Below are 23334 nucleotides of genomic sequence, written 5' to 3' on the forward strand. Positions count from 1 at the left end.
CATCAATAAAAATCCTTTGCGTGTGCTTAAAACACCAGCGAGATTTTAATCTTTGAAACCATGTCCAGCGTCTCTGATATGAATTTACATAAAGATATGTCCGGCATAACATTGTGATACGAGTAACAAGCAGATGAATGATTGTTCAAAATCACGACAATAGTCTTTTCTTATTCCCCAAAGATTTAGTAGAGACTAGTAAAGCATTGCATGGCAAATATATGGATTACATTTTCTCTTGGTATTTTCACTTCACAATACGAATAAAAAACGGAACAGAAATATTTAAAAAAAATGAGGACGAAATATTTTTCCTATTACATCTGTCGTTCGTTATGTTAGTTATGTAGATCCATTTGAATCGGAAATCTTATAAGGTAGTCATCAGCAAAAATTATGAACCCTGTATGTTCTTTTAGGATTAACTTCGGATAGAGGAGATCAAATTTAAGTCAGTTTTCTTTGGGTTAGAGCAGAGTTTCTCAACCTCTGGGATCCCGACCCCTAGAGGTCACGAGAGGATTTCGTGGGGGTCGCGAATATAAACGGAAGAGGTAATTAGAATTTATTTTTTATTTTTATATTGTTAAGAACAAAAAAAAAGTCTACTAAACATTTTCAATAGGAACAGAGTTGTTTAAAAATCAATTTAAATGAAACTAATAAAAACTGGTTATTCATATATATCAGAAAAATGCAAATGCAACAAAACCTGCGTAATGAAATACAGTACAATTAAAATGGAAAGCGAATGAGATACCTGAGCATGGTATGATTTCACTAGTGCGACAGTGTCCGGTTCAATCTTTGTGACGCACGTTATCAAGTCATTTTCTACTGATAAGCGATTTCTTGTTTTTGTCTCAATGCTTACTATGGAAGAAAAATCACTTCCAGACAGGTACGATGTAGCAAATGGAATTATTATTTTTAAATAAGCGATTGGTACATAATTCACAACAATATGAGGTAACTCAAAGTGGCGGCCTCTCCAAAATTAAAATACTCAATAACTTCTTAAAACAACTGTCCAAGTTTTTTATGTTGAAAACCAGAATTAGAAATCACTTAATTTTTTTTATTATGTGACCCAAAATTAAGGGAGTTATAAAGTTTTAAAATTTTCAAACAAACTCATTTTGCAACAGTATGACGGATCGAATTCGATATTTGTAATATGAATGGACTGACCAAATTTAGTTTTAATATATTCGCTTTTAGGGAAGTTACTATCTCCACTATATACAAGAAATTAATTTTAATATTATAGAAATAAATGGATATCGTGAGATTTTCGCAGTTGGTATATTAAAAATCCCACACAAGCTTATTACAAACCAAAAGTTATAAGGGAGTTGCTAGCAACAGAATGTGCTAAAATGAGGGTCGTGGTAGGAATAAGGTTGAGAAGAAAGGTTCCTGTACAATATTGGAAACTACAGTATATGGATGTTATACGAGTAATGACATAATAGTAATTATTTGCGTAGAGGCCTTTATATGTATATGTATGTGAGAGATGTCTAATTTTCTTGGGGATAACACGGTGGTTCAGTGGTAAAACGCTTACTTCTGGTGCGTAGGGGTCCCTGGTTCAATCCCCGTCCAAGTAAGTTTGTGGTGGACAACATCTTGTCTTTGGTTCTTCTTGAGATACTCCAGTTTCCTTCAAAATTGTCATTCCACCAAATATTTCACCATCATTTGCTTGCTTTAAGCATCCGTTTCCCTTAGGCTAAAGGTCATAATCGTAGGACGTTAAACTAAAAGATTTTTTATTTCATTTTAGTTCAAAATCTTTCTTCTTCTATTAATTCAAATAGAATTAAAAAGGGAAAAGAAGCACTTTAAAATCACGTCGTTTTGGAAATATATCTACATGAATTTATAGGTATTAAACTTTTTAAATAATATTTTATAAATATTAAACTTATTTTTTCGACATTGTTATTATATATGAAGCTAGATCCACGAGATTTAACATTAACCTAGAACACAAGAATTCATTCTCTGCAAAAAAATTCTTAATACTACGAGTATTAGTAATTTCTTAAAACATTTTTATTATTATACAACGATACTTATATTCTAAATCTTTATTATATCTTTATTTGTATTTGTGAGCAAAATGTGCTTTGAAAATATGCACAAGCTATTCAAAAAAGGAAGAAGAAGAAGATGAAAAGAGAAATAGATGTAATTTCTTTTCTGGTTGTTATGCGATTATATTTTGTTATAATAGTGATTCGACGATATGAATTTAGTTGTCATAGCAACTAAAAAGTAAATAATATAGAAGAAAGGATCCATCTCGTGAAGTATACATGTACAATTTTTAAAGAGTGTACTTGTTTAACTTGGTTCGTACTACAATAAAAGGTAATATCTTGATGCAGTGTGTAAAATGGATTTTGATATAATCAGTAGCCCTGTTTATATAAATACACAAACTGAGGACCTTTGAGTTATATAAATATATACGTCTTAATTAGAGTATCTTGTAAATCTTTGACTTTAACGTCCCACAATTATGCTCCTTAGGCTAAGAGAGACTATAATTAAGGGAAACGAATGATGATGGAAGAATTGGTGGAATGAGAATATAGGAGGAAACGGGAGTACTCCGAGAAAGCCCATAGACACGATATTGCCCATACTTGGCCGTAGATCGAACCAGGGACCCCAGACATCAGAGGTAAGCGTTATGCCAGTGAGCCACCGTGCTCCACTTAGTTGGTTTAGGGAAAGATTTATCTTTAAAGAATACTCAGCAAGATGAAATGAAATAATGTTTTCTCTCAATTTAATAAAGTTGTCCCTTATGTAACAGTTGCATAAATAAAAAAAATATGTCTACATTTATCCTTATATGATATAATGTAGTACAAAATATTATACTTTGTGCAAATATCTTGTACTTTGTAAAGTCTTGAAACATCCGAACCTTTTATTTTCATTTTATTTATTTACTCCAACTATGTCTCTACAGGCCCGTATCCAAGAGGGTCCAGGGGGGCCCGCCCCCCTAAATTTTGGCTGCCTCCTAAAATTTTCACGGCAGGCTTGCAAATGAACTATAATATGGTGATGAACTATAATATGGTTGGATCGGCCCTCCCTAACTTCAGCCGGAACCCCCCCCCTACATTTTTGGGCTGGCTACTGGCCTTTCTCTCTATAGCTGAGTCGAAGACATTTGCTGATAATTTCCTAGAGAAAGACCTTTAACAGCGCATATGCGTACATGAATGAATAGTCATTGCGACTTTTATTATGACTATTTTTTCTCCGTACTAGATGTTTCAAAAGTAGTACATTTTAAATCGTTTAGTACATGGCAACATGCTTGTAGGCTCATAAGGGAACATCTTATATTGATAGTAGCATTGCCCAATGAAACAATGCGCAATCGATAGAGGAATGAAGAAAAGTGAGAAATCCAAAGTTTTACGGGCCGACACAGAGAAACACAGGAGATACAGAGGAAACAAGGGGCTGGAATCATGTAAAGATAGCAATGCAAAAGATATACTCACACAGAAAGAACTTCAAAATAATTAAATTAATCAAAATGACATTTACGCAACAGTGTACTCTTCTACATCCGATATTCATATAGGAATTCATATAGGCCTATCCTCAAACGTTTGCAACACTGTACATCAAGACGTCACAGGTATGGTTCTACTCATAATTAGTTTTTCTAGATGTTATAATTTGTGTTCCATGCCATTTAACAAAATTTAATTTTGTGCTCAGTTGGCAACACTACATTACATATGATGTTATTGATCATGTCTGTGGGTACAATGTTTGCTTACTATACTGTTGTGTAAATTTCATTTTGATTACTTTAACCATTTTGAAGTTCTTCCTGTGTAAGTGTATCTTTTACATTGCTATCTTCACATCTACAGATCCTATTTTCCTCTGTATCTCCTGTGTTTCTCTGTGTCAGCCCGTAAAACTTTGGATTTCTCACTTTTCTTCATTCCTCTATCGATTGCGCATTGTTTCATTGGACAATGCTACTATCAATATAAGATGTTCCCTTTCAGAGTTATAAAGGATTGCACAATGAGACCTACATTCTCACAAATTCATAGACCAGATGTTGCAAATGTGCATCCACTGTCTGAATACAGTCTCACATCGATCTCATTTCCAGGGGCGCACCCAGGCTGGGGTCTACCTGCTCCGGCTCCCACCAAACTTCGCAATTCGATATACATTTGTATAATTTCTTAATACAACTAAGCTTGTTTGGCAGAGAATGATTGATATATTCTCAAGATTTGATCTTACACTTGATCTGTACTCTTTCTTTTCTTAAAAACATTGTATTTTTTTTTCTGAGAATATAGCTTTTAGTACTTAAAGTCGATGTCGTCTTTCAGGTGAAGAGTAACACTGGTTTATTACTAGATAGGGGCCGCAGCGGCTCAGTGGTAGAACGTTCATCTCTGATGCATGAGGTCCCTGGTTCAATCCTAGGCCGGGCTAAGTTACATTGTGACGGACAAGCATCAAGGGTGTGGGTTTTCTCGGTGTTCTCTCGTTTCCTCCCACATTATTCATTCTACCATTGCATTCATTTCTCATCATCACCGTTTCCTTTAGCCTAACCGGCATGACCGTGGGATGTACAACTCAAAGATTTCATTTTAATACTACATAGACGTAGTAGTGTCTTGTAGCATTGGATCCCACAAAAGTCTCAACCCCTCTCAACAAAAATTGGATGCGTGCCTGCTCAGTTTAATTTGAATACATAGCCCGAGCATACCAAGCAATTTAGAATTCGTTTCAAGGAAGACTGACAACTTTCCTTCTGGTGTCAAGTTGGCTTGAAGACAAAACTTGTGGAACAGAAAAATAAGTTTGCTTTAACATCATCTCTCGGAAGCCCATCTTCCAAAGCTGGATTAACCAACCTGGAGGCGCGGGACTATAAAATATATGTAGACCCCTGCTCACTTCACCTAATAATTTGCGGGAAAGTACAATAGGAAAGTTATGTAAATATGTATCATATTTTTGGTCATATTTTATTTTATGATGATGATGATTATATTTTGCATCATTCTTTTTAGACAGCCAGTTGAGATTTTGATCAGAGTGGAGGCCCCCATCTGCCTGGAAGCCCATGGGCTAAAGCCCTCCTGAGCCCTCCCTTAATCCTGCCCTGCCATGTTCTCAGTATCAAGTACTAATAGGCGTTGTTGTGAGACTGTATAGATGCATAGGAGAATCAATGTGTCATTTGATACTCTGATCCAAAACCAGTAATTCGTATTAACGTTCTGATACTATGAACACGTTCCTGAAATTACGACTCTAACTTTTTAGGACACCCTATATTTTTCCGAACTGAAGAATTACAACCATCTTTCCAAGTGACAAATAATAATTTGAAAATCCAGGCGAAAAACCTGATAATATCAGTGTAAGGCATAATTTGTTCCCGCCGTTCGGAACACCCTGTATAAGATAGTAATCTTCCCTTGAGAACCAGTTAAAGCAAGGCGAAAGCAACATACAAAAAAATGTTGAATTCTTGCCTTTAAGCGACATGAAAGGAAGTTGAGCTATTGGTCTGTTGTTGGAAGCTATAAGCTTCGAACGAGTTACCCATGATGGACAGTCCCTGGACAGTTTTTCCTTTCTCCATCTATTCATCTTATTCCAGCCGAGAGAAAGAAGAAAAAATCAACCACAGGAGAGGAGAGTGATGAACAAAACTAGACGAAAGAAGAGAGGAAGACGGAGGGAAAGAGAAAGAGAGAGAGAGAGAAGATAGAAAAAAGATGACATCTAGTGATAAATAGATCGGCTTGACCAGTTCTCGCTTCAATCGATGGCGAAACCAATCTGTCACTTGCCTCTTAGCCTCTGACGGTTGGGTGTTTTTTTCTAAAGTTATTTTTCTTTTTAAAAAATATTTCCTCTGCCTTCAGCTTTACCTTCTTCCATCCTGAGACTTCCCTCATCTTTCACATTCTCCTTCTTTTACAGCTTTCCCCAAGACTTAAATCATTGCTGCTAATGGCGAGTCAGAGAAATCTCAGATTTTGAACACTTTGATGGAATAAAAAACAGGGTGTTTTATTCTTTTCAATTTAAACTTTTTTTACACTTCTCTCCGGTCACGTATGTTTCTTTTTTTTGTCTGAATACCACTCATTCTAGCTTTGGAACTTCTTGTATAAAATAAAAGACAAATCTGACTAAAGTATATTACTGTCCAGTAAATAATAGTGTTACAGTTTCGACAAAGTATCTTCATCAGACACATTATAAACTACAATTTTTAAGACTACAGCTTAAATATATCAGAAAATCAGAGGAGGTCATATCTAGAGACCAATAATATCCTTTCTTTCTTTTTTTAAAACAATTTTTAATTGATTACATATTTGCAACTTTTAATGATACAATTTTCACCTGATAGCTTAACTTTTTTAATTAGCACATCTGTGTTATTTTAATGAACAACTTCCCCTTTTGAGAACTTTAAACCTTCAATTTGTTAATCTTCTATTAATTACATCTATATTACCTCTTTTTTCTTTTTCTTCTTTACCAAATATCCTTTTCCATACGTTATGTATTACTAATAAAACTCCAACTGACCAAAGTAGTATATATATTTTAAAATTATATATACTACTTTAGTCAGTTGGAGTTATTATTAATCTTGAATTTTCCAAAGTTACAATGAATAATTTACACGTTATGTATATTTAGTCCACTATTCCAGTTCATAATATCCTCGCTTTCTACACTTTGTGTCCATTCTGCTTCTTTCGATTTTCTCTCAATGCTTCTTCTTTCTCTTTCCAGCCCTTCTACACCTTTCTAGTCTATTTTATGTACTGTCTCCTTCACATGTTCATATACTGAGTTACCTTCCCTTTTCAGCCTAACGTCGTAATTGTGTTGTTTAATCCTTTCCTCCAACCTCTTTTTCTGTTTCTCCTAAATAACTCATATCACATTCTTTGCGTCTAATTCTATACACAACTTGATTATTTACAGAATTGTTGTTCATTAAAATAACACAGGTGTGACAATTGAAAGGTTAAGCTTTCAAGTCAAAGTTGTGTCATTAAAAGTTACGAATATGTAATCAATTAAAAATTGTTAAAAATGAATTAAAATATCACAGGTGTGCCAATTGAAAGGTTAAGCTTTCAAGTCAAAGTTGTGTCATTAAAAGTTACGAATATGTAATCAATTAAAAATTGTTAAAAATGAATTAAAATATCACAGGTGTGCCAATTGAAAGGTTAAGCTTTCAAGTCAAAGTTGTGTCATTAAAAGTTACGAATATGTAATCAATTAAAAATTGTTAAAAATGAATTAAAATATCACAGGTGTGCCAATTGAAAGGTTAAGCTTTCAAGTCAAAGTTGTGTCATTAAAAGTTACGAATATGTAATCAATTAAAAATTGTTAAAAATGAATTAAAATATCACAGGTGTGCCAATTGAAAGGTTAAGCTTTCAAGTCAAAGTTGTGTCATTAAAAGTTACGAATATGTAATCAATTAAAATTGTTAAAAATGAAAGGATGGATCTTATTGATTCCTAAATATGATCTCGTCTCATTTTCTGAGATATATAAGCTACAGTCTTAAAATTTACAGTTTATAATGTATCTGATGAGGGCAAGAATACTTTGCCGATACTGTAATGATATTATTTATTAAATCATGCTTTGGTGAAAATTTGTTTTATTTTTTTTAGTTCTTTTTCTAGGATATTCTTGTAAACAAATAACTATAGATTCAATGATTCTATGCCACACTTTTAAACGTGTTTCTCTGTTTTGTTATTGTCGCAACTTAACGGATTTAGAAGCGTGGCCATAGATTTTCTGATATAGGTTGTATTGACATTTTGACCAGCTGCCCGTTTGCACAGGGTTATCGTAGAGAGTTGAGATGTGTTCTATCTTCTTTTATTTAACAATAGCTTTCATACAATATGCTACTTGACCCCCGGTTCCATTTGCCAATTTTGAGTTGGATCCCGCCTGGGATCCTGCGAGTGCCCCGGGGCAACATTTTTTCATTCAAAAGGTGGTGGGCTCCCAACACTAATTTGATACGTATTCGCTGACCTGACCGTTCCTTACCTGACCGTTTCCGAAAAATCTGACCCGGAAGCTGACTTTGTAATGTATAGTATGGAGCTCAATTTCTAACTTTTCACGCTTCTATCTCCGCAACGGTTGCGATCGAGAGTGTATCCGTTTTCGTGTTATGTTCTTTTGGGACTCGACTCGAAGTCAGAGTTACACTTGGATAGGTTCCCTCATGAGACTGGGAATTGAACTTGGGACCCTATACAACAGCCTTGAAGCGCAAAACAGACGTAAGACTGTAATTAATGCAATCTAACCAAGGATTGTTTATATGAATACTCGTCCACTCTTATGCTTTCATACCATTTTTAATGTTTTTCTCTTTCATTCGTTTCACCTTTGTTTTTCCTTTGCTGCTATTTGCTTGTTTATTCTTGGCCAGAATTCGCGACGAGAAAAGGATTTGAACTAAATAATAATACGAATTTCCTGCTTTCAGTCGATATTTAATTTCTTCGTGGACATAATTTTGGTCTGTTAATATTGATCCTAAATATCTCTAAGCATTTCCTTTGTGGAAGAGAGTTAACTTAATATAAAAGCTTAAATGTCAAAATAACATGAATTGCATGTACGGTTAGAAATCTCCTTTCAGGTTTTCTGTTTGAATGCGCGTGTTGTATTTACGGTGGAATACAGAAAACGATATCTACGGTATAATCCTATGAATGAATCTATGCTGGTAATTGAAAAAACTCAGTATTACATACTCTCTCGTACCACAACTACGTGACTTTTTACCTCACAATTGTTTTTAGGTTTAACTAAAGAAACGTTACATTTCAAGTTAAATTGAAGGCAAGTAACAAGAATATTCTAAACATTGAATAATCTTTCATACCCCAAGCATGTGAAGCTTTAAGCTCATCAATATTTTTAAATATTTTTTGAGGTTTAACAACAAATCTGCTAATGTTAAAAAAAATATTTTTAACGTTCTAAAAAAATCTTTTACCTTTTAACTCGAAAAAATCTAACTTCAATACATATTTCAATGTATAGGATATGAGATATGGATAGCCTTCATTAAAGTCACCGTTACCCGTTAATATGTTAACGGATTTACTCCATTAAAAAACTTGCACGAGATAATTGCAATAAAAAAATCAACTTATCCTTGTATTATAGGCAACCAACATTTCTTTGTTACTGTGCAGGTTGCATAAAAACTAGGAAACCTTATTGATTTTAAACAGAATATGAATAGCCACCGTTACCGGTGAAAATATTAACGGATTGATCCATTAACGAACTCGGACGAGATAATTGCAATAAAAAAATCTACTTATCCTTGTATCATAGGCAACCAACATTTCTTTTCTACTATGCAGGTTGCATAGGAGCTAGGGAATGTTGTAGATTTTAACGGGATATGGACATGATGATATTAAAGAAATGACTCTAGTGACGACTTCGGATGAGATAGTTGTTCTTGCTATCTGAAGCAAAGACACAGAATTCCAAAATTCTCTTTCGTTCAAGAGTTATCCTGTATAGTAACGGACTACGTCAATTCATATTAACATTACAATGTTATAAGACCCACTAACGTGAAACTAATAAACATAGAAACATAAATAAATATATCTTTGTTAAATAAAATTAAAATTGATATTCTTTCTTATATGAAAAGAAATGTTCGAATTTTCTTTTTAAAGGTTTTCATATATCAACAAAGAATTAATGCAAATGGGCTTTGGTAAGATATCTCTATTTGTCTCTTTCTTTTAGAAGGAAGCAAGAATATGATTGAATCTTAAGAATGAAAGTAAAATAAAATGAAAAAAGAGAGAAAAGTATAGATAATAAAGATTGAGAGAAGAGAAATTGGGAATAAAGTAGAAGATTATTTCAAAATTCATGATGACTGCTTCCACGAAGTCGCTTATCAAAGCAAGATAATTTTTTTTTCTCATTCGGGACTTATTATTTTTTTTCTTCAATTGCAGCGTCTGCAATTCCATGAGCAAAAGCTATATCATCTTAAGAAAATATTTTTTTCTTTTGAAATGAAAGATTCTCTCTTTTTTTTGTCCCCTGACATCTCAATAAAGTCACCATCTTCCTGGCCAATCACGTGAAGGCAATGAGAACACAAGAGAAAATAAGAAGGGCGGGTTCCATTTCTTTTCAGTACCTAGGATACTAAAAAAAAAAATATGAAAGGGAAAGTGAAAGATGGCTTTATGTATGTGTCTCTTTTTTTCTTTCGTTTCTTGAGTTATTCTTTTAAAAGAATGAATGAAAAAGAAAGATTTTGAGACTTATCGAATAAGAAATTTGATATCTTAACCTTAATATTAATGTAAATTACTACGGAACGAACACATTGCATATTTTTCAAAAAAATGAAATCTTTAAATTTTACGTCCAATGTTTATGTCGGCTAGGAGACGGTGATTGTGAGAAATGAATGAAATGGTGGAATGAAGAAAGTTGGAATAAGCGAGAGATTAACGAGAAAACCCACGCAAACAGTGTTTGTCCACCACAAAGTTCGCTTGGCACCAGCTGGAATCGAACCAAGGATCCTATGCACCATAGTTGAACGCTCTACCACTGAGCCACCACGGCCCCTAACATATTTTTTCGAGTCCATGTTTCTAAAATAGTATATTGTAAAATTTTGTGTATTTTTGTTTTATATATAAGGAAGAGGTAGAGCTGTTAATAAAAAGAGTGTTTGGAATTGAACTTTTACTAACAGTTTTATTATAAAATTTATTATAAAGTATTTGTACAAAAATATTATACAATTTGATTTTTATTTTAAAAGGTAAGTAAAAGGTAATTTTTGACTGAGTGGTTGCAGACAGGATTTTTAACAGAGCCCCGTAGCAGGCTAAGAGGAGTGGAGTTAAGGAATTAATGCTTTATAGTAAGCAAAGGCAGGTTAAATTGCCAACAGAGCCCCGTAGCAGGCTAAGCGGCTGAGGTTAGGATTTTTAGACAGAGCCCCGTAGCAGGCTAAGCCAGGAAATAGAATAGGCGTAGTTTCGTACCAAACTAGAGGCCTGGGGTTAGGTTATTTTAAGAATTTTGTAGCGGATTAAAGGAAGGTTACCAAAAAATTGGTATTAAGCTGGATTTTTTTGTTTAAATTATAGCGTTTTTTGGGTGGCGGTAGCGTTGCTGCTTTAATTTTGTTTTTTGTTCCGTGGGAAGGGTTAAATGTTGTTTGCAGGTAATTGCAGGTTTTCCTGGTGAAAGGTTTTTTTTAATGAAGCACGTGGTGGTGTTTATAAACACTTGATGTGTGGATTTGTTTGTAAACAACTTTATATGGGATATTACAATATGAAGGTAATAGAAAAATGACACGAAATCTTTCTGATTAACGTCCCTCTATTTTGTCCTTTAGGCTAAGGGACATGATGATTAAAACAAATGAACGATGATGCAAGAATTGGTGGAATGAGAAAGTGGGAGGAAACGGGAGTGTCCAGAGAAAACCTGTGGACACATGTTGTCCACCACAATCTTACTTGGCCGGGGATAGAACAAGGGACCAGAGGTAAGCGCTTTACCACTGAGTCCCCGTGCCCCTGTAAAGGTGATATAATGATTATATTTAATATAAGATATAGAGTGTCCCAAAAATAAGTAACAGTTTTTAGGAACTGATAGCTTAATATATCATTTGAAAGTACAGTAGAGCGTCGATTATCCGAACGTCGGTCAACCGAACGACCGCTTAACCGAACTGTGTACTCGCTCGCACCTGTTACTCTCCCACCCTACCGTCCATCATCCCCCTCACTCCCAAACCAAGTTTCCCACAGTAGTCGCCGCGCTGAGCCACCGCTGGCGGAACATAGCTTCTAATGGGGCCTTCATAAGGCGCTGCTGACCGGCCAAGCCGCCAGTCGCTGTGTTTCAACAATCAGCACACTTCTGTCGGTTTGGCACTGGCTGTAGAAGTAGCGGCAGTATCAAAGCTGTTCACAGCAACAGCTGCGCCAGCTTAGAATTGAGGCGTGCCGCTCCGCGCATTTCAAATAAACATGTACAGTTCGATTATCCGAACAAACCAGTTTTCCGAACACCCATGTCCCCCAATTACTTTGGATAATCGACGCTCTACTGTATGTAATAAACTATAGCAACCACAACCAAACGAATTGTGTCTTTGTGCCCTGTATAATGAGGTTACATTTTCCTTTGACATATGTCCTATCAATGTTACTGCATATTTCCCACGGTTGCACGGAACGCATTTCACACAAGAGATTATGAGATCACTGACACAGGGCTGTGCCGTGGAAAATCAGCTCCCGGGGCGAGAGTATATGACGGCGCCCTCATACATATATTCCAAGTAATTTTTCCTTTCTTTTGCCCCCTTTTCACCCGATTTTTTCGCCCTCCTTACTTCGGTGCCCAGGGCCGTCGCTCCGCTCGCCCTCCTCCCCATGGCACGGGCTTGCACTGACACGACCCTTGATGATGAACTGGATCTTTCTATTTCTTTAGATTTGAGGTCTGTTGTACACGTGTACTTAATAAATCCCGCCTCAGATACACAGAAACCTACTGAGGTAATATCAGGTAACAGAGCTGCCCATAGCCTATATTGTTTGACGCCTCTTAGAAGCACAGCGCTGTCCAGCGAGGGTTAACAATGTGTTCGATAATCATCTTGTGAAACTACAAAAGAATGAGTTAATTCGCAATTTCAGGAAGGTACGCACATTCAATAAAAAACACTCAAAGAAAAATAAAAATACGCAGTTAGCGAAATACATCAGCTATCCAGTGTTACATTGTTCTTTTCAATTTTTGCCTCGTGTTTCTGTCGCCGATTGGTAAACACGGAAATACTATAGACAACACGGTCACCGGTCTTAAATCCATTAGATTTGCCAGAACAAGGATTTCTGGGGTATAATAGATGGCATTAGACAGATGGAAGTTGCTCAGTAACTCAAACCGGTGACGATTTCAATTTCCTCTCTAGGGCACTTCGATTATACTGATAGTGAAAGTAGTACTCCGAAAATATGGGTAACTCACGTTCAACTCGATCGGGGAAATGACTCTGAGGGATGAATTTAGTACCTCCGCAGCAGGCACGTAGCCAGAATTTCGTAATAGGGGGGCTCCGTGAAGAAATACTGCGGTTATCACACCAGGGACTCGATCATTCTAATCTATTTTACTGGAAACATATTGTTAGTTCGTTTAGCCAGGATTTGGTAATGCGGGGAGGGGAGGGGGCACGACATGAAATACTGTGGATACACACCAGGGGCTGTGTATTGGTTTGTTAGGACAATATTGTTATTTTATTGTCCTAACAAACCACTATAGTATTCTAATAGTATTTTAATAACGAACTATGAAGAATCTCAAGTAAAAGAATATAACAAAAAGTATTGGAAAAGGTATGATCTTCCGAGTTTCTGAAGTTCTTCTGAGAATCTAGCTGATCTAAGCGGTTTATCCATTGTCATTTGTAGTCCACAGGATTAGCATGGAGCTAGATTGAATTCGGAATGCTCCGTTACAATAATATCCATTTTCAACTTACCCCCCAGTTTCCTCCACACAAAGCTCTTCATAAGAAAAAGAACCAAACGCTTGCTATAGCTTTATATTTTTAACGCTGATTCTTCTTTTTCTCGTTTTCTTTGTTTCACCCTTCCTTAATCTTTTACATTTGTGGTTCCGAAGCGGGGGAACGTCCGAACCCCTTGGACCCACTTCTCCTCTACGTGCCTGTCCGCAGGGATTTTCTCTCGGTAGCATTCCATAAACTTTCACTGATTGCAACGTTTTGCTAAAAATATATATATATATATATATATATATATATATATATATATATATATATATATATATATATATATATATATATATATATATATATATATATATATATATATAGTTTAACGAGTTTTGAGACACCCTACCAATTGCAGCAAAATTTTGCAGCTTACTAAGCCATGACTAGAAATAAGACCCTGTATAATCTTTCTAAATAGGCTAACTGACAGTAAAATCGAGATATTTATTTTTCTACGGAAACACTGTAATAACCATCATAACATAACGTTAAAGCTATTCTAATTTAGCTATTAGTTGTTATAACATTTACTGCAAGGTACCGGTAAGTATATTTGCCGACTAGAAGATAGTGTGTGTTGTTGGTGATTAGTAAAACAAGAACTAATATGCTAGTGCGAAGGGAGCTGTCTGGTTCTTCTTCGATTTATGGTGGTCTGATGCAAGAGTTTTCGCTATTATTTTAAATACTCGCTCCTTTAAAACTTACTGCCACCAACCTAAGGAACCTACAACCACAAATGTTGGTAGTTCACAGATTTTGTTAGGCTCGTTAAAATATGACAGACAGATTGGATCGACCGAAAAACGACCGCATATTTCTGTTCTGGTTTGACTTCAATTTAGCGATCCTCTTAGCAGCGAGGCTATACGAGACATGGACCAACAGCTTAACGTGGGATAGGAACAACGCAAACCAGGAATTGAACTCAGGTATACCGCACCAAAATATTTTTGTTCTCAAATGAATTAAAATTGCAAGTCAAATAAACAGAGTACAGTTGGTGACCCGATTTCAGAAACTCCCTGCGTGCAAAGCTTCGGAACACGACACATGTTACCGGGCTACTTGTCCAGCAATGTTCATTCAGATCTGATCAGTAATTACCGAGAAATAAAGTACCACATTTGAGCAAAGTCGAATCGAGCCTGTTCCTAATCGAGCTCGATCACCAAGTGAACTTTATTCTCTAGACGAGGAACTACGTGCCCACCAAATTTAGTTTAGATCTGGCTGAGTATGTAGCGAGAAATATCACATATACCCATTTGCAGTGATGAAAATTTTCCGGAAAATTTTGAAACGGAAAATTTTCCGATTCATAAAAACATACTCCACTTATTCCTACATCGTTGTTTAGTCGAGATGTGAGGTGGAAAATTTTCCGTTCTTAACAAATATCAGTGATCAAGTAACAATTCGTCAGTATTCATAAAATTGATTGAATTCATATATAGAAATGTTAAAAAGTGAAAGATCGTTTAAAGAATCTGAAAATTTTCATGACTCAGACAATTTTCAGTACGATGTAGGAACTAGTGGAACAATTTTTCATGAATCGAAAAATTGTCTGTCCTGTACAATGAAAATTTTCCGGAAAATTTTCCGATTCATAAAAGCATACTCCACTTATTCCTACATCGTTGTTTAGTCGAGATGTGAGGTGGAAAATTTTCTTCTATATTTTTCCGGAAAATTTTCCGTTCTTAACAAATATCAGTGATCAAGTAACAATTCGTCAGTATTCATAAAATTGATTGAATTCATATATAGAAATGTTAAAAAGTGAAAGATCGTTTAAAGGATCTGAACATTTTCATGGCTCAGACAATTTTCAGTACGATGTAGGAACTAGTGGAACAATTTTTCATGAATCGAAAAATTGTGTCCTGTACAATGAAAATTTTCCGGAAAATTTTCCGATTCATAAAAACATACTCCACTTATTCCTAGTTGAGATGTGATGTGGAAAATTTTCTTCTATATTTTTCCGGAAAATTTTCCGTTCTTAACAAATATCAGTGATTAAGTAACAATTCGTCAGTATTCATAAAATTGATTGAATTCATATATAGAAATGTTAAAAAGTGAAAGATCGTTTAAAGAATCTGAAAATTTTCATGGCTTAGACAATTTTCAGTACGATGTAGGAACTAGTGGAACAATTTTTCATTAATCGAAAAGTTGTCTGTCCTGTACAGTGATGAAAATTTTCCGATTCATAAAAACATACTCCACTTATTCCTACATCGTTGTTTAGCCGTGATGTGAGGTGGAGACTTTTCTTCTATATTTTTCCGGAAATTTTTCCGTTTTTAACAAATATCAATGATCAAGTAACAGTTCGTCAGTATTCATAAAATTGATTGAATTCATATATAGAAATGTTAGAAAGTGAAAGATCTTTTAAAGAATCTGAAATTTTTCATGGTTTAGATAATTTTCAGTACGATGTAGGAACTAGTGGAACAATTTTCCATGAATCGAAAAATTGTCTGTCTTGTACAGTGATTAAAATTTTCCGGTAAATTTTGAAACGGAAAATTTTCCGATTCGTAAAAGAATAGTCCACTTATTCCTACATCGTTGATGTGAGGTGAAAAATTTCTTCTATAGAGAGAGAGAAAAACTGTGGTAAAAGTTTATTTCCCAACTTGAAATACAAAATTTTCCGGTTCCCGAAAGCTAATTGGAAAATTATAATTTGTTGCTGAATAACTTTCCTCTACTGAAATTCAATTTTGTAGCTCTATGTGCAGTTAAATATAGTGGAAAAGTTTCCACCTATCATCACTATATATAATATCCAAATTTGTCAGGCCTAGGAAAAGAGTTTTCCACTTGTTTCTACATCGTGATGGAAATTTTCCGATCTATGAAAATTCCTCTCACTTGTTTCTACAGAGCAATAAAACTTTCCGATTCAGAAAACAGTTGTTTTACTTCTTGCTTCGAAATGATGAAAACTTTCCGACTCATAAAAAATTCTTCAATTTTTCCATATAAGGCAGGAAATATTTCGATTCATGAACAATTGTTTAACTTGTTCCTACATAGTACTGAAAATTGTCTAAGCCATGAAAATTTTCAGATTCTTTAAACGATCTTTCAGTTTTTAACATTTCTATACATGAATTCAATCAATTTCATGATTGCTGAGAAATTGTTACTTGATTACTGATATTTTTTTAGAGCGGAAAATTTTCCGGAAACATATAGCGGAAAATTTTCCGCCTCACATCACTACCCATTTGTATACCTGGAGTGAAACTATAAACAACCGTATGCTTACGTCGTGATCTGAGAAGGGAAACTTTAATGGGGTGGTTCCTTCGCCCTCTCCTTGGATACGCCACTGGTATGGGCGATAACGCATAGCAAGTTAGCTCGGAACAGATTCGAATTCAATGGAGGGTATAATAATAATAATAATAATAATAATAATAATAATAATAATAATAATAATAATAATAATAATAATAATAATAATAATAATAATAATAATAATAACTTTATTTTCGGTACTGCGAACAGCTCATAAGCAAAACTACATCACTTTGTTAAAATGATATATAATCAATTACAACAGACCGAAACAGTTTCTAGTAAATAATGGATAGAAGATTTGTCAGTTTAAGGTCAGCTCAGCAGGTTAAAGCCCTTGTCAAAAGATTAATAAGTATATTCATATTACAAGGCCTTAAGCTGATTTACAAAACAAGATTAAAATCAAAACAGTCAATTTCGTAATATACCATTTTTCAGTACTATGCCAATGAAAGTTTCATTAACTTATCATTTAAAAGAATTAATCAATCTTGCTTTAAATTACACATCCAGTAGCTAAAAGATCTTGATCACTTGATTGTCGTTTTTCTAGCATAAGAGACTGGTTAAGGTATACTGAAGATATATAATAACAATAAAATTAAGATTGACAGTTAGATCCCATGTCACAAAGTTAAAACAGTCTATTATGTGTAACGAAGGTTCTCTTACTTTTATTTAACATACATTCATTACTTTTAATAATGATAATGATAATAATATTTATTTATTTATTGTCAACACAGTGTCGAGAATTACTAAATATATAGTTACTAGGACCCGGAAGTCGAGGAAGAATCCTCTATTTTACGAGTGCCCCAAGACGAGGCTTAACTTAATATATATTCATTTTGGGTCATTGTAGGCCAGAAAATGGTGGATTTTATTTGTCCTTTTTTGCCTTTTTCGGCGTGTTTTATTTATTGGTCTTTTTTTTAAAGCTTTTCATAGATTTTAACGTCTTTTTTCTTTTGCACCATCTTATCATCTTTCGACAATAAATTTACTGGCGATTAACTCAAATAACCACCATCTCTTAGTAATCTTTTCTTTAATAAAGAAAATTCAAAAGATAAGAAATTCTTCAACGACTGTACTGGTAAGACCAGATCTGCAACAATCACAAGTCAGATAAGGAGGCGTAACAATGTCCTCCAGTAAGAGGGAGTGAAGGTGGGAAAGTTTTTTTATTTTAGGTTGTACTTCAGTTTGTGGAAGAAGGGCAGACCGTTAACCTACCAGAAGCTTGTATTTCTTGAGCATTATATCAATTAAATATGTAATTCTTATTAAAATGGGTCTTATTTTTTACGCCTTTTTTCAGTTTTTAGGTCCTGTTTTAGATATTTTTAGGTTTTCCATAGGTCCTCTTTAGGCAATTTTTAGGTCTTGAACTTCCGAGTAGGGATGGAAGACGAGACAAGATTTATTGCTGTCTCGACTCGAAAATGTGCTGTAAAAGTGATGTCTCGACTCGAAAAATATATATTTTTCTATTGGAAGAGTTGTGTCTCGACTCGAATTTTGTCAGGAAAATCCTGTCTCGACTCGTCTCGTGCTCATCCCTACTTCCGAGCCCTAATAATTACATATTCATAACGGCATTTCTAAATTTCGAAGGAGACATTTCATATATATACCGAATTCAATACTATTTGCACATATTCTATTATACAAAGCTGTTGTTCTTCATATTGGTGATTTCATCATTATATTAGTTCATGATTTTTTACAGTAACAGAGGCCAGTGTTTTTATGTGCTTTTAATGAAGGAACATGACAATTCAATGAAGAAATTAAGTGAGGACGGTCAAAATTATTTTAAGTTATTTTCTAAATGAATAATAAACCAATCATATGATGTCTTTGTTCTAGCGTTGGAAAATGAAAGTTCTCAAGGATGGTTTTATAGCTGTAGGTAGGTAGGATTAATGTGAATTTATTTGTAGGTTAGAAATTAAAAAAAAAATCCCTGCATTCTTTCTAACTGCTTACGATTTTTTAATTGAGACGGATTCCAAATAGTAGAAGCATACTGTAACTTTAAACGAGATAATAATAATAATAATAATAATAATAATAATCCTTTAATTATCTGGTCTTTTCTGCTTCTAAATTAGCCCCAATTCTAGTTCTTCTACATAATGAAATTAATTTGCCCCCTGACATTGAAAAACAATACGTAGATTTATATGGTATAAGAATTCTCAAATAAGTAATTCTCATTGTACGTTAAATTTGCTGGCAAAGATATACCCATCACACAACTCATCTCTTTGAACACGGATCATGCAAATGATCTATATTTATCGTAAAAGGACACTTGATGGTCGGTATTAGGTTGCGTTTTATCACCAGGACAAAGAAAGAAGACCCATCATAAGTTCTGGACAGTGGTTTTAAATATGGCCTCCTTGGTTCTAGCACTTATGTATATCTGAAGTGGCTTTTCTCCCTTAACCCACTTGAGCCCCAGCGCCAAGGCACGGCGATCTTTCGTTCTACCTCCATCTGGTCGTGACATTTATGTGCATTCAGGTTTATAGCCGTTCCGCACAACTATCTCCTCCACCCCGAGTTTGAAATTGTTCCTCCGCCTTTTCTCATAGTCGTAGTCAAGCCCTTATTCCATTACATATACAAACCAGTCTCGTATACAACACAGGGCTTATGTTTCTTCCCGCGCGCGTACCGCAACCATCATGTCTGGTTTGAAGAACCTAGCTGCTTTCTTTTCTTCATTTTTTTATTATTTTAGTATGAGTATCCTTAGAACAGGCAACCCGCATTGCGTAGCAAAACAACAAAACAGTCGTTTCGTCGAGTGCAATAACCGGGTACACGTGATGTATTACCTTATGAGTAAAAGGAATTTTGTTTTGTCACCTATAGAGGTCCTTGCTCGCAAAGCATTTCTGCAACCATTCTCAGCAACATTATACGTTGAAGTTTTCTTGTATATATATATATGCGTGGCAAGGCAAGTAACACTTTGTTCTTGTGTGTGTGCCCGCAGAAAAGAAAAAATCTAGTTAGAATCGTCCCGGTCATAAATTATTATAAAGCAAAGCTTCAAAGTTTAGTAGACAGGAAGAGAAAGCAAGAGAGAGAAAAGGAGAAAGAGAGAGAGAGAGATAAAGAGAAATTCAAATTGAAAGAAGTTCTTTACCCTAAAGTTATAGAAAACAACTTTTGATTTGTGGAGGTAATATAAAGTATATAGAGCGTTAAATAGATACGGAAAAGACTTTATGTGTTTTTTCAATTTGGTTTGGTTTAAACAGGATCTGTTCTGTGACCATGATTAATAAATTTAAGGACTTATTAACTCTCATCAAAATACTCAAACTCAACTTAAAGATCGAATATCGCATCTTTTAAGAACTGAAGCAGCGTTTCTCAACCTGGAGATCGGGACTCCTATGGAGGTCATGAGAAGAATACATTGAGTGAAATAGATAAATATAATTAGGACATAGGAGCGGAAAAATATTTTTAAAGATTATTTTGATTTTTAAAAAATTTTAATGAACATACAGCGCATCATTCACATATGTGCATGCATCTCCTTATCATTCCTCACATCTGTACACGTCCCTTTACAGACACAAGTCTTGATTTAAAAAAAAGAAAACCGGCAAGGGATACCATAAAGGGGAGATTTTTTCCGATTATTTTTTCCAATATCTCGCACAGTTTACAAAATTTGAGTCTACATCCTGTTGGAAAAAATGAAACGAAATCTTTAAGTTTTACGTCCCATGGTTATGCCGGTTAGGCTAAAGGAGACGGTGATGATGAGAGGTGAGTGAAATGGTGGAATAAAGAAAGCGGGAGGAAACGGGTGAAAACCCACGCACACGGTGTTTGTCCACTACAAAGTCCACACGGCACGAGCTGGGATCGAACCAGGGACCCCAAGCACCAGAGGTGAACGCTCTACTACTGAGCCACCGCGTCCCCTACTTCCTGTTGGAGTTTCTAATTCATATATGATTAATGTTTTCTTTCTTCTTGCATGCAGTATGTAATAAAGAAATAAATTACACAATTAACTATAACGCCCGTGATATATGGTGTTCATTGACCAAACCCTCCAAAACAATTAGGATTCATCTTAGACTCGAGAAATGATCATCCTTCGTTTTTCATTATCATTTGGCCATGAAATGAACGCCGGAGAGATATATTAACCCCGCATACAAAAGTGTGATGTTGGAATGTATAGCTCGCAGGATATAATGCTTTACCTTTTTTTTAAAATATAATTTCAACACTTCCAGTGTACCCCTAATAATGTAATAAAGAAACAACGGTCATTTTTCAAATATTCAATTAGAACTGAACAGTTTACACAAAATTTGGAATCGACCATCGAAACCAGCACTGTTTCTAGCACTTGTGGTTTTTGAGATCTCATTGTCGAAAGGATTAGATACAGTGGCAATAATCAAAATAGCTTATTATAAACCGGAAACTACTTATGGGAATTTCTGCCAATAGGATGTAATAAAAGGGTAGTTATGATATGGAATGAGTTCAGCAAACTTGAACTAGGGGCCCCAAAACGTTTGAAAATGAACTTTGAATCAAACTAGCTGTAGATCTAAGGCGGTATGGTACAGTACTGTCTGAAATCTGCTCTATTATAAAACTCACAATTTCAAATCAATAGTTTCGCTGGTAAGTCATTCCTCGAAGACCTTCTTGAAAGTTCGATGAGGAAAACTGAGTGAAAGTTAATAAAAGTTAGTCAGGTATACTATAGTTACTTTTAGCCAAGACACTAAATAAAATACTTTAGAGATGATAGAAAATTTATATAAAAATATGAGCGATTTCATAGTTCCAAGAAAAAGCCTCATGTTTAGAAGAAAATAAAACTAATTAACTAATTCTGAGATTCTTTATGTATCTCTGTTACTCGTAACAGCTTACCTAAAACTAATTCGTCAGTGGTTTTTGTTTGATAATCCCATCCCTAAAACATATATAATATGATCTTATTTAAAAAAGTTTAAGTGTTTTCAAAATTGTGGGTAATGTAAAATAAGCTCCAATAACGTTTCTCCTGCCAGTATTAGTAATTTTTATCCTACAGCTATTTGTAGTACTTGTAGTTTCCTAATTAAAGGGCCTAGATGGTAGATTAGGTTCAAGTTTACCGTCCTTTTCAGCAGCGAGGCAATATGAGACAGGGACCTATAACTTAAAATGGAGTCCGAATCACATGGGCTTCCACCGGGAGTCGAAAACGGGTTTTCCACACCAAAGGCGCTAACTACATAGCCAAGAGGAAGCTCAAAACAACCTAGTAAAGAATTTTGCAACACCCTGTATATTTCCTTGGTTTCCGCTAACTTCAATTTGCCGAACGCTAAACCCTCAATTTGGCATCAGGAATCATATTAGAAAGTTTGTCCGTGATTTTGTTTCTGTAGCTTTAAACTTACAAACTCTTTAAGCCATGTAATTAGTTATATTTGTCCAGGAAAACATACTGTTTAATTCTGATAACAAAGGAGGAAAATCAGTTAGGTAAATTAGAAAACACTACGATGTATTTTATTCATAGACATCACGGAACCATAGCTGTAATTATAGCTAGTAATAAGGACTTGGTTGTTGGTATTTTGTTACCTGTCCGCCAGTGAGATCTTTCTAATTATCTGTTAATGACTATCCAATTGAAAATGAGAGACAGGGCTTTATCTATCTCACATTTCATCCTTGGCTTCTAGTTAGTTAGTTGTTCATTTTCTCTGAAGATGGCAGTGGCTGTCACCCTTTCTTTCTCGCTTTTGTAAATCCTCATTAAACCGTTCACAGCCAGTTTAATTAGTTTTCTTTCGCTATTCGGATCTTTTCGCCTGAAAATGCTGCGCTAATTACAACTTAAGCTTAAAAAAAGAGAAAGAAAGAAACAAAACTAAGTCCACGCGTCGTAGAATGTAAGACCCCGCAGGTAAAGGCGCAATGTATTAAAATATACATATTTCTTTATTGTAGATTCCCATTCAATTCAACTAAGTACTGGAAGCATTATATTTGAATCACGCTCCAGCCTAGCCATAGGAGCTAAATACAAGGTTCGGATTGGTTGTAGTTATCCGTTTCTCGCCACGTAGTATACATATAGCACAAATCAAACGTCAAGTGTTGTCGATCCTCGTAGCCGAGCATGCTAGCAAGTGGGTGAGTAATGAAAATCACTTTTGTCATGGGTTCAAACCCAGCCCAAGAAAAGTTTTTATTTTTTTATTTTTTAAGCTTTCATAACACGTTTATCATTA

The sequence above is a fragment of the Thermobia domestica genome, chromosome 5 (assembly GCF_964235325.1).
Source record: "Thermobia domestica chromosome 5, izTheDome1.hap1.1, whole genome shotgun sequence".
NCBI lineage: Eukaryota > Metazoa > Arthropoda > Insecta > Zygentoma > Lepismatidae > Thermobia > Thermobia domestica.